This window comes from Idiotropiscis lumnitzeri, unplaced genomic scaffold, assembly GCF_059441095.1.
Source record: "Idiotropiscis lumnitzeri isolate Australia: NSW breed Sydney's pygmy pipehorse unplaced genomic scaffold, RoL_Ilum_1.0 HiC_scaffold_188, whole genome shotgun sequence".
Taxonomy (NCBI): domain Eukaryota; kingdom Metazoa; phylum Chordata; class Actinopteri; order Syngnathiformes; family Syngnathidae; genus Idiotropiscis; species Idiotropiscis lumnitzeri.
Window position 1 is genome coordinate 3695 of NW_028283726.1, and position 14415 is coordinate 18109.

The window sequence follows — 14415 nt, forward strand, 5'->3', positions numbered from 1 at the left end:
AAGCACAGAAAACCAACCGTGGACAACAACGCAAGGAGCAACAATCTTACAAGGAGGTAAAAAAACTACACCGGAGCTCAAGCATCAGCCGTCAAAACGAGCATTAAAGTTCAACCCAGCAGCAACACACATCATTAACAGCATGAAACAATTCCACCACAATACAAATAAGCTAGCCATTTAACTAAAAAGCATCAGCGAAGAGAGGTGCTTACCTTTCGAAGGTCCGCAGGAGAAAGAACGAAAATTCAGCTCGCGCCTAAGGTGACGCCTCAACTACGGAAGCCTCGAGGGACAAATTTCATGCACGCGATTATGCTGCATCTTGGACGAAAACGAAACTTATATCACCCTTTCTCCACGTTTAAAGACCTAAGGATAACGAGTAACATTGCAATGAGGAAAAGGTCAATTTTAGAGTTAATGCTCAGTTGTTTCAAGAAATAAGATGTACATAGGGGGGAGGGGCGTACATGCGTGAAGAAGCACTGAGACAACCAAGTTGACGTTTAAATTTTGAACATGGACACGTGACTTAAAAAAAAACTATTGAATGAATAGGCAGAGATTGTTTTTTCTTTTTTTTAAACTTTATTGAATTAATGAAACAAAACAATATCACATTCAATTAAAAAAATAAACCAATTATCAAATATTATATGGTATAAGGGTATCTGATTATTAGATACATTCTAATGACAATTAAATAAAACAGGCCCAGTATTATAAAGACAAATGTAAAAAATGAAACGGCTAAAACACCAAATTCAAACTACGTGGGATGTTATTGCCTTACTTTGCCTGTGTGGAATTTCAAGTCATGAGCTCAATGCTAACCTGGCCAGCTAACAGAAGGCAGGATTTTGCCCACCTTGTTCGTATGATTGGCTGTCTCGCAATGTTTGTTCAAAGCTTCACTCATCTTGTTTTACTATACAAGTTTTATATATGTACCACTTTTAATGTTAGGAGAATTGACATTTAACTACTTACCCTCCATTACTTTTATCTACATGAAAAATGTAACTTCTGCTTTCTACGAATGCCGAACCTGTTGCATGTTTATCAACATTGTTAGTCGAGTTTTAAAGTTTGAAAGCATGTTTAAAGTCACCCTTCGAATGTTTGGGGGAAATGCCATTCTACACTTGTCATTTTTCAAAAACATGCATATACTGCCACTCACAAGTTCAAATAGACCACTTGAAATCACTTGACAATTTTAATTCACGTACAAACGCACATGTGGAGCATACAAAAAGGAAGTTTGACAATTCACTTAAAAAAATAATTAAAAAAATAAAATCTCAAATTAATATATCAGACCACATTTGCCTCAAATGAAGCATTGCCTTCATGCACAACTCAGTCCAAAATGGCCATCATGCAGTCAGTGTTGGCAGTGCACACCCAGTGAGTTAGTGATAGACCAAAGATAACAACAAAGAAATACTCTCCCTGTCCACTTGGCACTTTGCTCTCCAAACGTTGTTAGAACACTGGAAGCTGCTGACCTTGGAGCATCACTTGATGGGAGCGATCATTCCTTGTCCACAAACGGCCTGTAACAAATATGTTCATGTGCCACTTGTTGATGGATTAGCATGCATGTGTTTTCTTAACTTTGTCCACCCTTTTATCCGGCTCCTCTTCTGCCCCGTCAATTCGATTCTATGACTTCCGCCGCTGTTCTGAGACTCCCGTCTCGACCGCTTCCTTCTCCAACCTGCAACAACAAACATCGACTTGTATGTCACCATCTTATTTCATGTCTGTGCCCATCCTGCAAAACTTTCAGTTGCGGACTTCTCACTTAATTGTGCGATGACGACTCTCGTCCAGTGGTTCTTAGCACCACTTGGGCCATCCCGCTCCGCTGCCAGCCTGTTACAAAGAAGGGGGGCAAAAACTGTGGAAGAAGGGGCAAATAGGAACTCTACTTCTCCCCATCATGCAGTCAGTGTACACCCAGTGAGTTAGTGACAGAGCGAAGATAAGAACAAGAAATAGTCTCCCTGTCCAGTTGGCACTTTGCTCTCCAAGCGCCGTAGCATCTGCTCCTCCTCGTCCGGGGCCGCTACGGAAAAGACAGTCTCATCTTAACAAGTGTCATCATCCATTTGATTTTGCAACACTCGCCTCAAAAGCCAACAAGCTGTACATCTTGGAGCGTCTTCATTGTACGGCTGCAATCTTTCCTCTTTGAATCCATCTCTGAGCCCTGCGCCACTTTGTTGATGCATTGGCCGTGCGTTTTGAGACCCCCGTCCAACCTGCAACAACAAACATTGACTTGTATGTCACCATCTTATTTCATGGCTGTGCCCATCCTGCAAAACTTTCAGTTGTGGACTTCTCACTTAATTGTGCGATGACGACTCTCGTCCAGTGGTTCTTAGCACCACTTGGGCCATCCCGCACTGCTGCCAGCTTGTTACAAGAAAAGGGGGGGGGGCAATAACAGTGGAAGGGTTAAATAGGAACTCGACTTCTCCCCATCATGCAGTCAGTGTTGGCAGTGAACACCCAGTGAGTTAGTGACAGAGCAAAGATAAGAACAACAAAAATACTTTCCCTGTCCAGTTGGTGCTTTGCTCTCCAAGCGTTGTTAGAAGAATGCTGTCATCTACCTCAAGAGCCAGGAAGCTGCTCAGCTTGGAGCATCACTTGACGGAGCGATCATTCCTTGTCCACAAACGGCCTGTAACAAAAATGTTCATGTGCCACTTGTTGATGGATTTGCATGCATGCGTTTTAACTTTTTCCACCCTTTCATCCGGCTCCTCTTCTGCCCCGTCAATTCGATTTTATGACTTCCGCTGCTGTTCTGAGACTCCCGTCTCGACCGCTTCCTTCTCCAACCTGCAACAACAAACATTGACTTGTATGTCACCATCTTATTTCATGGCTGTGCCCATCCTGCAAAACTTTCAGTTGTGGACTTCTCACTTAATTGTGCGATGACGACTCTCGTCCAGTGGTTCTTAGCACCACTTGGGCCATCCCGCTCCGCTGCCAGCCTGTTACAAGAAAGGGGGGCAAAAACAGTGGAAGAAGGGGCAAATAGGAACTCGACTTCTCCCCATCATGCAGTCAGTGTTGGCAGTGCACACCCAGTGAGTTAGTGACAGAGCAAAGATAAGAACAACAAAGAAATAGTCTCCCTGTCCAGTTGGCATTTTGCTCTCCAAGCGCCGTAGCATCTGCTCCTCCTCGTCCGGGGCCGCTACGGAAAAGACAGTCTCATCTTAACAAGTGTCATCATCCATTTGATTTTGCACCACTCACCTCAAAAGCCAACAAGCTGTTCATCTTAGAGCGTCTTCATTGTACGGCTGCAATCTTTCCTCTTTTATACCGTATTTTCCGGGCCATAGGGCGCTCTTTAAAGTCCCTAATCTTCCCCAAAACAGTCAAAGCGCCTTGTAAAGCGACGCGCCCATTATATGGACTAAGCATCACTCTCGCGACCATCAACCCTTTTACTCATTGGGCTGTTCAGTGCATGTTAGCACACCCTGCTGGACAAAGTCTGAGTCATCTATGCTTCTAATTGACCGTGAATTATACATTATGTGACTATGGTGTTTGGGTGATGGTGTAGGAGAAAGCTGGACAAAAGGGCAGCTGTCGACAATGTTGTAGTCAGTCTTATCATTTATGTTATTGCAAGCAAGAAACGTCCCAGGTTTAGACAACAGACTGCAAAAAGCCCAAAGCACAACAGCCCATCTCTCTAAACAGCCATGTGATTGGTTGAGTCTGAGTGGCTCCCAAGAAGCCATTGCTGTAATTGGCTAAGGCTGAGTGGCTCCCAAGAAGCCATTGCTGTAATCTTTTGTGTTATTTTTATTTATTTTGGGTATATAGATGGCATGAGAGACACATGTTTTGTGTTAATCTTATTTCTTTGTTTCATTGTTTGCTTGTAAGCTGAGGTTTTTTTTGGTTTGAAACCGTGACTCTAAGGAGTGTGGTGACCAGTGAAGTCCCTCCCCTGACGTTGTTTAGTAGACTAATGCCAAGACACCTTTTGTTGGTTATAGTCATTGTTATTGGCAGTGACTCCCAATAGATTCATAGCATCTGTCATTGAAATGGGGTGATACCTCTGGAAACGATCACTTGGGGGATTGAGTCTTGGTGAGCTGACATCAGCTAGCGCGACTCAGGTGCGAGCGGCTGAGCTAGCGCGACTCAGGTGCGAGTGGCTGAGCTAGCGCGCGCGAGTGGCTGAGCTAGCGCGAGCGAGCGGCTGGATAGAGCGAGCGGCTGAGCTAGCGCGAGAGCGGCTAGTCTCGCCTGAACTAGCGCTGAACTAGCGCGAGCGGCTGAGCTAGCGCCTTGTAGTGCGGCGCGCCTAGTATATGCATTGAATACGGAAATAGCACCCTCAACTGGTGTTGCGCCCTTTGAGGGAGCGCATCTTATGGCCGTAAAAATACGGTATATATATATATATATATAGGTGCGAAGTATATATATACACGGTGTTTTTTTTTTTTTTTTTTTGAAGGTGCGACGCTACTTCGCGGATTTTCAGATTTCGCGGGTGGTCTCGGTCCCCATTAACCGCGATAACCGGGGGTTCACTGTATATATATATATATATATAAATATATATAGGTGCAAAGTAGCGGCACACCTTCAAAAATGCTTAAAAAAAATACAAATATATATATATATATATATATATATATATATATATATATATATACTGGTAGAGAGAGAGAGAGAGAAATTCATGTTATAACAAAAAAACAAATTATTATTAAAACTTATTATTTTTTTTATTCCCCAGCCATTATTTTTGTATTTATTCAATTACTTCTTTTTGTATTTATTTAATTACTTCGACTTTTACCTGCTGGTACGCCGTCCGGTGTGCCCTGTGAATGTTATGATCCTCCAGCAGAACTGGAGGATTGAACAGGACTCTCCAAACGCAGACCCGGGAAAAAAGGTGGTGATACAAAGATATTTATTATCACAATATAGTCAGTGTAATCAGCGCGTCTCGCAGCAGCTGACGACATGGCGCGAGACGATCGCTGGAGGAACGCCCACACAGCTGAAAAAACAAAAACACACGCGGCATGACAGGCACGGATCATGACAGTGAAATGAAAGGTGGCATTCTTCATTTATTCATTCATAACTGACAGCCTCGCGCTTCGCCGGTGCCCGGGCGGAAGTTGTTTCTCTTCGGCTTGACAGCCACACACGCCGGCCGGTCTCCTTCGGAGCTCACGCACGGTCCCGAACGAAGCAAAATGTCGCCCCCGATCGTGTCCGTCGCCACCAATCGTGTCCGGGGGAACCTGTTCTTCTTCGTCCACTCTCTTCTTCGTCCACTCTCCTCTTCGGCGCACGCCCGCCGTCTAACCGCTTCAGCGCCCCCTTGTGCCGCTCGCCGAAACTACAATGCTCCCGAATATTTTTTAGACCCGCGAAGCACTGAACCCGCGAAAGGTGAACCGCGAAGTAGCGGGGGTTCACTGTATATATATGTGTGTGGCAGTTAAGCCAAAGAGGAGCACCTTCCGCCCGGGCACTGTCAACACTTTTGGAGTTTTCATTCAGGCTAACATTGGTAGCAGAGGATGGTTATCAACTACAGAGTTCCGCCACCGTTTGAAGAAGGAAAACCCTACGAAAGCTGGAAAAATGAAGTCGGAATTTGGACAAGAGTCACCAAATTGGAGAAAAAATGATGTGTTTGAGGAAGTTGAGGACAAGGGACAAAAGTACATATCCACACGATGGGTATGCACTCTGAAAGAGACAGTGACTGGATTAGTACCAAAAGCAAGGCTTGTTGCCAGAGGTTTTGAGGAGCTGCAAGTTGCTGAGTTGCAAAAAGACTCACCAACCTGTGCCTCAGAGTCGCTGAGGCTTCTTGTAGCTGTGATTTGTCAAAGACAGTGGACACTTCATTCGATGGACATAAAGTCAGCCTTTCTACAAGGCATGGAACTGTCTCGCGTCATTTTTGTTAAACCTCCTCCTGAAGCCAACTGCGGAGGGGCGCTTTGGAAATTGAAAAAGTGTGTGTATGGTTTAGCAGATGCCTCTCTGTATTGGTATAACAGAGTGAAAGACATAATGATTGGTGCAGGAGGTACAGTATCCAAAGTTGACCCAGCAGTTTTCTACTGGCTGGACAATGAGAAAAACGTCACGGGTGTGCTTGCATGTCACGTTGATGATTTCATTTGGGGTGGTTCTCAAATGTTTGAAATGACTGTCATGGCACATCTCAAAGTCAAGTTTAGTGTTGGTCGTGAAGCTCATGATAATTTTTCGTATGTGGGTGTAGATTTTGTTACTTCAGAAAAAGGGATAAAAATACACCAGGCCACATATATTGACCATTTACAGCCAATACATCTCACTCCATCGCGTGCAGCTGAGCATACTTCACCTGTCACTGAAGAGGAAAGAGATCAGTTAAGATCAAAAATAGGGCAACTTTTGTGGGTTGCAAGACAGAGCAGACCTGATGCCATGTTTGATGCCAGTAATCTGGCTTCAAATCTCAAATGTGCTACCATACAGACAATTATCAAAGCAAACAAAGTCGTATCCAAACTCAAGACCAAGTCAGTTGAGTTGAAATTTCAACCCCTTGGGAAAGATGATAGCCTACAGTTTGTTGCATTCACTGATGCATCTTTCGCAAATCTATCTGATGGGGGTACTCAAGGTGGGCACTTTGTTGTTTTGATGGGTGAAAATGGACAGTTTTCTCCCATTTGCTGGCAGTCAAAGAAAATTAAGAGAATTGTCAGAAGTACACTAGCAGGTGAGACACTAGCTATGTCTGAGGGAATTGACAATGCCATTTTTCTGTCAACTTTATTTTCTGAACTGTATGCTGGTAGTCCTGATCAACATGTGCCAATAATCTGTGTTACCGATAATCACTCATTTATGGATGCTTTGAAATCTACTAAGCTTGTTGCTGAAAAAAGATTACGTTTGGAAATCAGTTCTATTAAGGAGCTGATCCAAGCCAAAATGCTTAAACAGGTGCTGTGGTTAGACACTAAAGATCAACTGGCAGACTGTCTAACTAAAAGGGGAGCGTCTCCAGCCTTGTTGCTCAAGGCTCTCCATGAAGGGCATTGGAGAATTAAATAACCTAGCCAACATACTGTTTACACCGTTAGTTTAAAAGAAAAATACACATTCACGTTATATTGTAATTGAATGTAATGTTTAATGTTTTGCTGTTAAATTGAGCAATTGTGTATTTGTTTATTTATTTATTTATTTATTTTATTTTTTTTTTAAGAGACTGAGATTGTTGTCTTATTTTTGTTTAATAACATTGACATGCCACACAGCTAGGGGGCAGTGTTACTTGGGGTTGGGTAAAGAGGAAGTGCGTATGTATGCGGTGGTGTTATGGGGAAAAGTGGCGAATAAAGTGCGGTTACAAGTTGTCAACACTTTGGGAGTTTTCATTCAGGCTAACAGGCACGAGCGGGGCGACATTTCGCTCCGTTCGGGACCGTACGAGAGCTCCGGAGGCGGCCGGCCGGCGTCCGTGGCAGTTACGCCGAAGAGGAGCACCTTTGCGCCAGGCACGAGCGGGGCGACATTACGCTCCGTTCGGGACCGTACGAGAGCTCCGGAGGAGGTCGGCCGGCGTGCGTGGCAATTACGCCGAAGAGGAGCACCTTCCGCCCGGGGTACGAGCGGGGCGAAATGAAACCGAGTTCAACCGAACGGAGACACGCTTCGGGGGAGCAGGTCCGGCGTGTGTGACAATTAAGCCGAAGAGGAGCACCTCTTCCGCCCGGGCACGAGCGGAGCGCGAGGCTGTCAGTTATGAATGAATAAATGAAGACTGCCACCTTTCATTTCACAGGGCACACGGGACGGCGTACCAGCAGGTAAAAGTCTAAGTACAAAAAGAAGTAATTGAATAAATCCAAAAATAATGGCTGGGGAATAAAAAAATAATAAGTTTTAATAATAATTTGTTTTTTTTTGTTCTAACATGAATTTCACTCTCTCTCTCTCTACCCGTATTCTATATGGTGTACTGTATACAGGGGGGTATACTGTGCTGTATAGGTTTTTTTAAGCATTTTTGAAGGGGCGCCGCTACTTCGCGGATTTTCAGTTTTCGCGGGTGGTCTCGGTCCCCATTAACCGCGATAACCGGGGTTTCGCTGTATATATATATATATATATATATATATATATATATATATATATATATATATATATATATAAGGGCTATCAAAATTAAAGCAGTAACTCAGGTGATTAATCCCAAAAGTTTTAACTCAGTTAAATATTTTAACTCAGTTTGATTTACTTAAAAAAATGTGCATACTTTGCAAATATTGTGCCATATTAGCTGTCTTTAGCACGTCTCAGAACACAACACTGTGTCTAATTTACCCCTGGGCCTTGCAAACCAACACTGCTGGAGTGTGGCGCTTGTGGGCCGTTTTGAGAAATGTTTCGAAAATAAATGTCTGCAAAGATGTCTCCATTTAGATCGTATTCAAGAACAATCTTTGAATTAAATATACTTCATATTTGGTGATTTAACAATTCCAAGATATTATTCAAGTAAATATCTGTTATAAGCTTCGCAAAAAAATTTTAGTTAAAAATGTGATTAATCATGATAATCATATAATTTTTTGTGATTAATTCGTTAAAACAAATTAATCACTTGACAGCACTAATATATATATATATATATATATATATATATATATATATATATATATATATCCACCACACAGATCCACCACATTTTCCATAATAAATGGAAATAAAAATGATCTGCTCCAGGATCAAACCATTGTCAGTGCAATTGGCAATGTTTAAGGTAACATCTTTAATTTCTTTACTGTCATTCAGGTGCAATGATGTTCACTTCAAATTCTTTTGTGTGATAAAATTCCCCATTCTGGTTGATGACGGCATAAAGCTATGGATAACATCACAGACCAATCAGAGCAGTATGCGTTCTCCTTTGGCCGTGGTTTGAACTTTAAAGTTTTGACCTAGCGAGCGGAAAAATGGTTTGACCTTTGAGATTCTTTTTCATTTAATATTTTACATTTGCTTTAATGCATCTATTTCTTTATTAATTCACATTTTTTATCATTTTGAAAGTTGAGGGAACTAAGTATGATGAAATTCTGTCTTTCCACTGTATGATACCTCAACTGAAGCATTCTAATGGTGTACTTTTCCTCACCCATTATAACATGGGTGTCACTCGATCCAGATAATCATCACACACTTAAAAATATTTTGGCAGTTAAACTGGGTATGATAAACGTCACAGGAAAGAAATTGTCGATTAAGTGAACAGCTTCGGTAACGCCATATACACTCAAAGGGCAAGAGCCCAACATTCTACCAAAATGATTATGATTAGGGAGGTAACGATTCACCCAAGCCCCGATTCGATTTTTGCTTTTCAGTTCCCGATTTCGATTCGATATTTTATTTTAATTGTTTTAAGTTGCTGCCACGTTTGTCTCTGTGCGCTCGTGTGATGCTGCAGCGATCCACAAACAAAATATGTCTATATGTTTTGTGCATTTTGAATGGAACCAAAAAACAATACACGATGCCAAATTGTACTATTATTATGAAACTGCCTATGAGTAGTAAAAGAAATACTTGTAAAAATATTTCACATTTCTAGAGCCCCAATACATTCTTTTAAATATAGAAGGGACTGAAATCATATGAAAATTGAGTCTTTTTCTCAGTTTCCGACTTGGGGTGAACACATTCGGCTTATCATAGTTGCAGTTGGCCATCTTGAACTCTGAAGTCTTTCAACTCGGCCTTCCGAATCAGGGTTTTAGAGGTGGGGCTATTTAGGGATACAGTAAGATGGTTTGATCTCTGTCGCTCCAGAATCAGGAATGTAATGGGACTGGGGTTCCTACTTGGAATTAGGGTACCTAATTTTATATTTCAAGAAATTAAATAATCATTTATAATTTTGAAGATAATACATTAAAATACCATCATTTTCATACCTGCATTAGATCCTGCAGTAGACTCACAGACTCAACACGTTGGACGTACTCAAGGACCTTCTGCAGCTCCTCTCTTGGTTAGGAAGCTTTTTCTCTGTGATAATCCATGGGGAGGTGTAGATGGTACTTCGTCATCACAGGCTTCAGACTCGTCACTTGAGAAAACATCCCTGCAATGGATGCATGGACACTTGGGCATGAATGTCATTTAACAACAAAAGCTAGAACAAAAAGCTTTGCATTTAAAAGAATACATCTGTGATGGGGAAGCCAGGTTAAAGTGTTAATTTTATAATTATGTAATTAGCTGCAGGTTAGTCTAGTGAAGGTGTAATCACTTCTATTTTGGAGCATAGCTTTTGCTCTGTCCAATCATTGCCTCACCTGCTGAAACCCACATTCGGGTATTTTACAAACCAAAAACTTAAATACCTGTACAGCTCTCATTTTTTATTTATTTTCTCTAACCTTTACCCACAAAATTTGAATATTCAAAATAAAAGTACACAAAGAAGTCACAATTTTTCCACATTAGTTACTTACGTAGTTCCTCTCAAATGCAGCTCAACACTGCATTGAATTAGAGCTTGATAAGCCTACACACAAAACATACAAAGCACATTGTGGCATGATTCTGAATGAGCCAATCTAGCATTTCAACATCTGTTCAACTGTTGGAATTTTAACTATTATCTGACTCTATTAACCAACATTCATCCAACAATTATGCGCGCTCGTTTTTGACACTGCATTGAATTAGAGCTTGATAAACCTACACACAAAACATACAAAGCACATTGCGGCATGATTCTGAATGAGCCAATCTAGCATTTCAACATCTGTTCAACTTTCATCTTGAATTTCTATTATTTAAATAATAGGCAACATTCAACAGTTAATGTGTTTTGCTTTACTTACCCAAATCAAACACATCACAAAAAAAGCCTTAAATGAGCTAGTGGAGTAGATTGTATTAATTTGAGTGAAAGCTGAAGTCTTTTGGAGAATTTTGGAGAGAGATCGAGGGACACTGTGTTTAGCGTCGTAGGCCCAATGCTAACAATATGTAGCTCGTTGTAAAGGTCCTCATAAAAATAAATAAAACACACAACGCTTATCAGTATTATTAAAAGGGTGATTATAATGTACTTAAGTTTTCCCCAAAAAAATTCGAGTATGTACGTTGTTAATATACCCTCTGTGTTCTCGTCACTTATCATTTTAGCATGCTGTGTTTTAGCTAACGCACCAAGCAGTTTTCCAACATAGGCAACCTTGAAAAATTACAAAACACATTGTAAAGTAAGTCTAAAAAATGAGAGCCAGACATTTACCCGAGATTAATTAATTAATTCAATTATCGTTCGGGACTCACCGTGTTTTCAGCTCTTCTGCCGCACCTCAAAGACCGCGTAGCTTGCATTTGCTCCTTTTCTCACAGTTTGAATATGCTGCCTTCAAAAGAATCTGTAATTTTGATAACTCCAACTTGAATCTACAAAAATCAAGCAATAAGGTAGAAATAACTTCAAATATACTTTGAATAAAGATCTTTCACAACATAAAGAATTAATAAAATAACATTAATTAATAATGTTGACTTTGTTTATTAAAAAAAAGTAACTGTGTTGACTTGAGACAGATATATAGAAGTGAACATTACACTCTATGTTCAAGCGTTCTAAACATTGTGTGAAAAAGGCTGTGTTTAATCCAAATCATTTTCCCATACATAAGTGAGAGCATGCATTTTACTCATTAGACTTCCTTTACACACACGTTATTCTCGTTTTGATTTTTGCATGTAGGTAACGGGACTGTGTTGTTTGTGGAACCAACGACTCTCATTCATCTGTTTTAGCTCTCTATGACTTTGACATGAATAACTAACTAATGATATACTTTTAAAGTACTTAGTTAATTTTTCAAATGTAATTCTAAATTTGAAGATTATGGTGCTCTTGTTATTGGGATAAATTACTAATACCATAAATTATGCTATTATACATAAATATGTAAATTTGACATCAAATACCACTCTGAGAGTAAAGAAAATGTTTCACAAACCTGTAAGCCATTTAAAATGTCTGAAATGTAATGAGTTTAGGTAGGGAAAAAGCATAAAGCCATTTATAGTATTCATCTTAAAATGTTGAATGCATTATTGGCTCACAAAATTGGGTTTTATATTTGAGGAAAAACGGTAAATTAGGGTGCTTTAGTTTCTTGAACTACTTCGGCCACTTTTGGCTCATATCCGCATCACCCGTTAGCTTGGCCATATTTTAAGACAAAACTGCCCCAAATATGTTTAGCAAAGTTGGGCCATGTGTAGTATGAGTTGGCCACTTTACGTTTACACCCGTATCACCAAGAATGACCATTTAGTTTCGGCTTCTTAATTAGATAGGTGATTTGAGCTAGGTGATGTGTCGCTGTGTGCTTTCCTGTTGGATGTGGCTGACAATGCTGGACCTGCCTTGTCAAATAGTTCATAGATGACAATCTTAGCTGTCTGGTATATTATAAAATGTTATCTTGTCCCTTAAGGGTTATTAAGTCACAGTTGGGGGTACATGTAAATTCACAAAATATAACATCCAGCCTTGTTAAATTTAGCATAGATAAATACATAAATTTAATTTTAATTTTAATAAATCAATCAATCCTCTGTACTGCTTCTTGTCCTCACAAGGGTCCCCGGGCGTGCTGGAGCCTATCCCAGCTGTCTTCGGGCAGTCGACAGGGTACACCCTGAACTGGTTGCCAGCCAATCGCAGGGCACACAGAGACAAGCAACCATCCGCTCTCACACTCAGACCTTGGACCAGTGACCAATCAACCTATCATGGATGTTTTTGGAAAGTGGGAGGAAACCGGCGAAAACCCTAGCAGGCACAGGGAGAACCTTGCACTTCTGTACTGTGATGCGGACCTGCTAACCAGTCCGCCACCGTGCCGCTTGTTCTAAAGAGTCCCAGAAAATAAAAACACCCGTCCCTGAGTCAAAAGCTGAAAAAGTCCAACAACAACACGACCATAATTTGCATTGTTCCATAAGTTAAATCAATGTCAAACCTAATAAAAGCTGACTTCTGGTCCTCAAAATTCCGACACTTATTTTAGTCCTTTCACAATCTCGCAGCATAGGCTCCATGGCCATGTCTCTATCGTTTTGGCATCCATTGAATAGTTCTACTGAGAATAGTCTTCGGGTGGTTACTATTAGCATAGCATGCATTAAATATAAAAAAGGCTACAGAACAAATTTTCAAACCCATGCCCGCTTAGCTCATCTATAACCCATACAGGACCCAGACATGGTTGACCTGCTCTAACCTATGCCCACTTATCCCACACATAACCCAAACAGGACCGATAAATGGTGACCACTTCTAACCCATGTCCACTTAGCCCACACATAACCCAAATAGGACCCAGACATGGTTGACCAGCTCTAACCCATGCCCACTTGGCCCATATACAGCCCATATGAGACCCTCACATGGTTGACCAGTTCTAACCCATGCCCACTTAGCCCACACATAACCCAAATAGGACCTATAAATGATTTCAGTAGTAGATTCAGTAGTTTTTATCATTACAGCGTTTTCCCCTCTGTATAATGGACAGGCATTAGGAGTGTTTCCTTACACTTAGATACGTTTATACTGTGTATATTTGCATGCTTTTTATGAATGTCTGCTGCTAATGTTATACATTAACGGCTACATTACGCCGCCGACTCTGTGTGAGCTATATCTTTGCTGCTGTAACACCTCAAATTTCCCCATTGTGGGACTAATAAAGGGCATCTTTATCTTTATCTTTACCAGTTCTAACCCATGCCCACTTAGCCCATACACAACCCGTATTGCACCCACAACATTTGCCTGTCAGGTTCGCCGGTAGGCGAGGAGGAGGTGGACCCAGAGGTGCGAGGAAGCAGGGAAAAGGGTAAACTAAAGGGAATTTATTAAATTAATCAAATGAACAAACAACATGGCGTGGACAAACAAACGTGGCAGGGTGCAAAATGACTAAGACGAACTAAACGTGACTAAACAGAACAAAAGCCGATGAACAAGACAGTGACAAAAACCAGGGACATGAGATGGAGCGAGAGCAAGAACATGGCCGTGAAGGAGATCAGGGAGCGGTCGTGACAGTCCAAATGGAGTAGCAGGAGTAATGTTCCGACCATGAGTTGTTGGGATGAGGTGTTTATATAGTCCAGTCATTAGGAGTGCGGATGGGCATCAGGTGTGTGAGCTGACGGGGAACAGGTGCGTGGCTGGTGAGGGCGAGGTGCTGAGGGGAAACGCCCCTACTCAGCAGATCAAAACAATAACAAGTGCACATGGCCGGGAGGTGAAGAAAACAA

General features: G+C 41.3%; 2 long non-coding RNA genes across 2 annotated transcripts; both read right to left on the bottom strand.

Annotated features, from left to right (window-relative positions):
* Nucleotides 1-1209: 1209 nt before the first annotated feature.
* Nucleotides 1210-2242, bottom strand: LOC148314891 (uncharacterized). Its single transcript, XR_015841431.1, has 2 exons — nucleotides 1814-2242; nucleotides 1210-1726 (listed from the first exon to the last, which is right to left on the bottom strand). It is a non-coding gene; the product is annotated as an uncharacterized LOC148314891 (long non-coding RNA).
* A 147-nt stretch (nucleotides 2243-2389) lies between these two features.
* On the bottom strand, nucleotides 2390-3695 carry LOC148314892 (uncharacterized). Its single transcript, XR_015841432.1, has 3 exons — nucleotides 2950-3695; nucleotides 2769-2862; nucleotides 2390-2701 (listed from the first exon to the last, which is right to left on the bottom strand). It is a non-coding gene; the product is annotated as an uncharacterized LOC148314892 (long non-coding RNA).
* Nucleotides 3696-14415: the final 10720 nt, after the last annotated feature.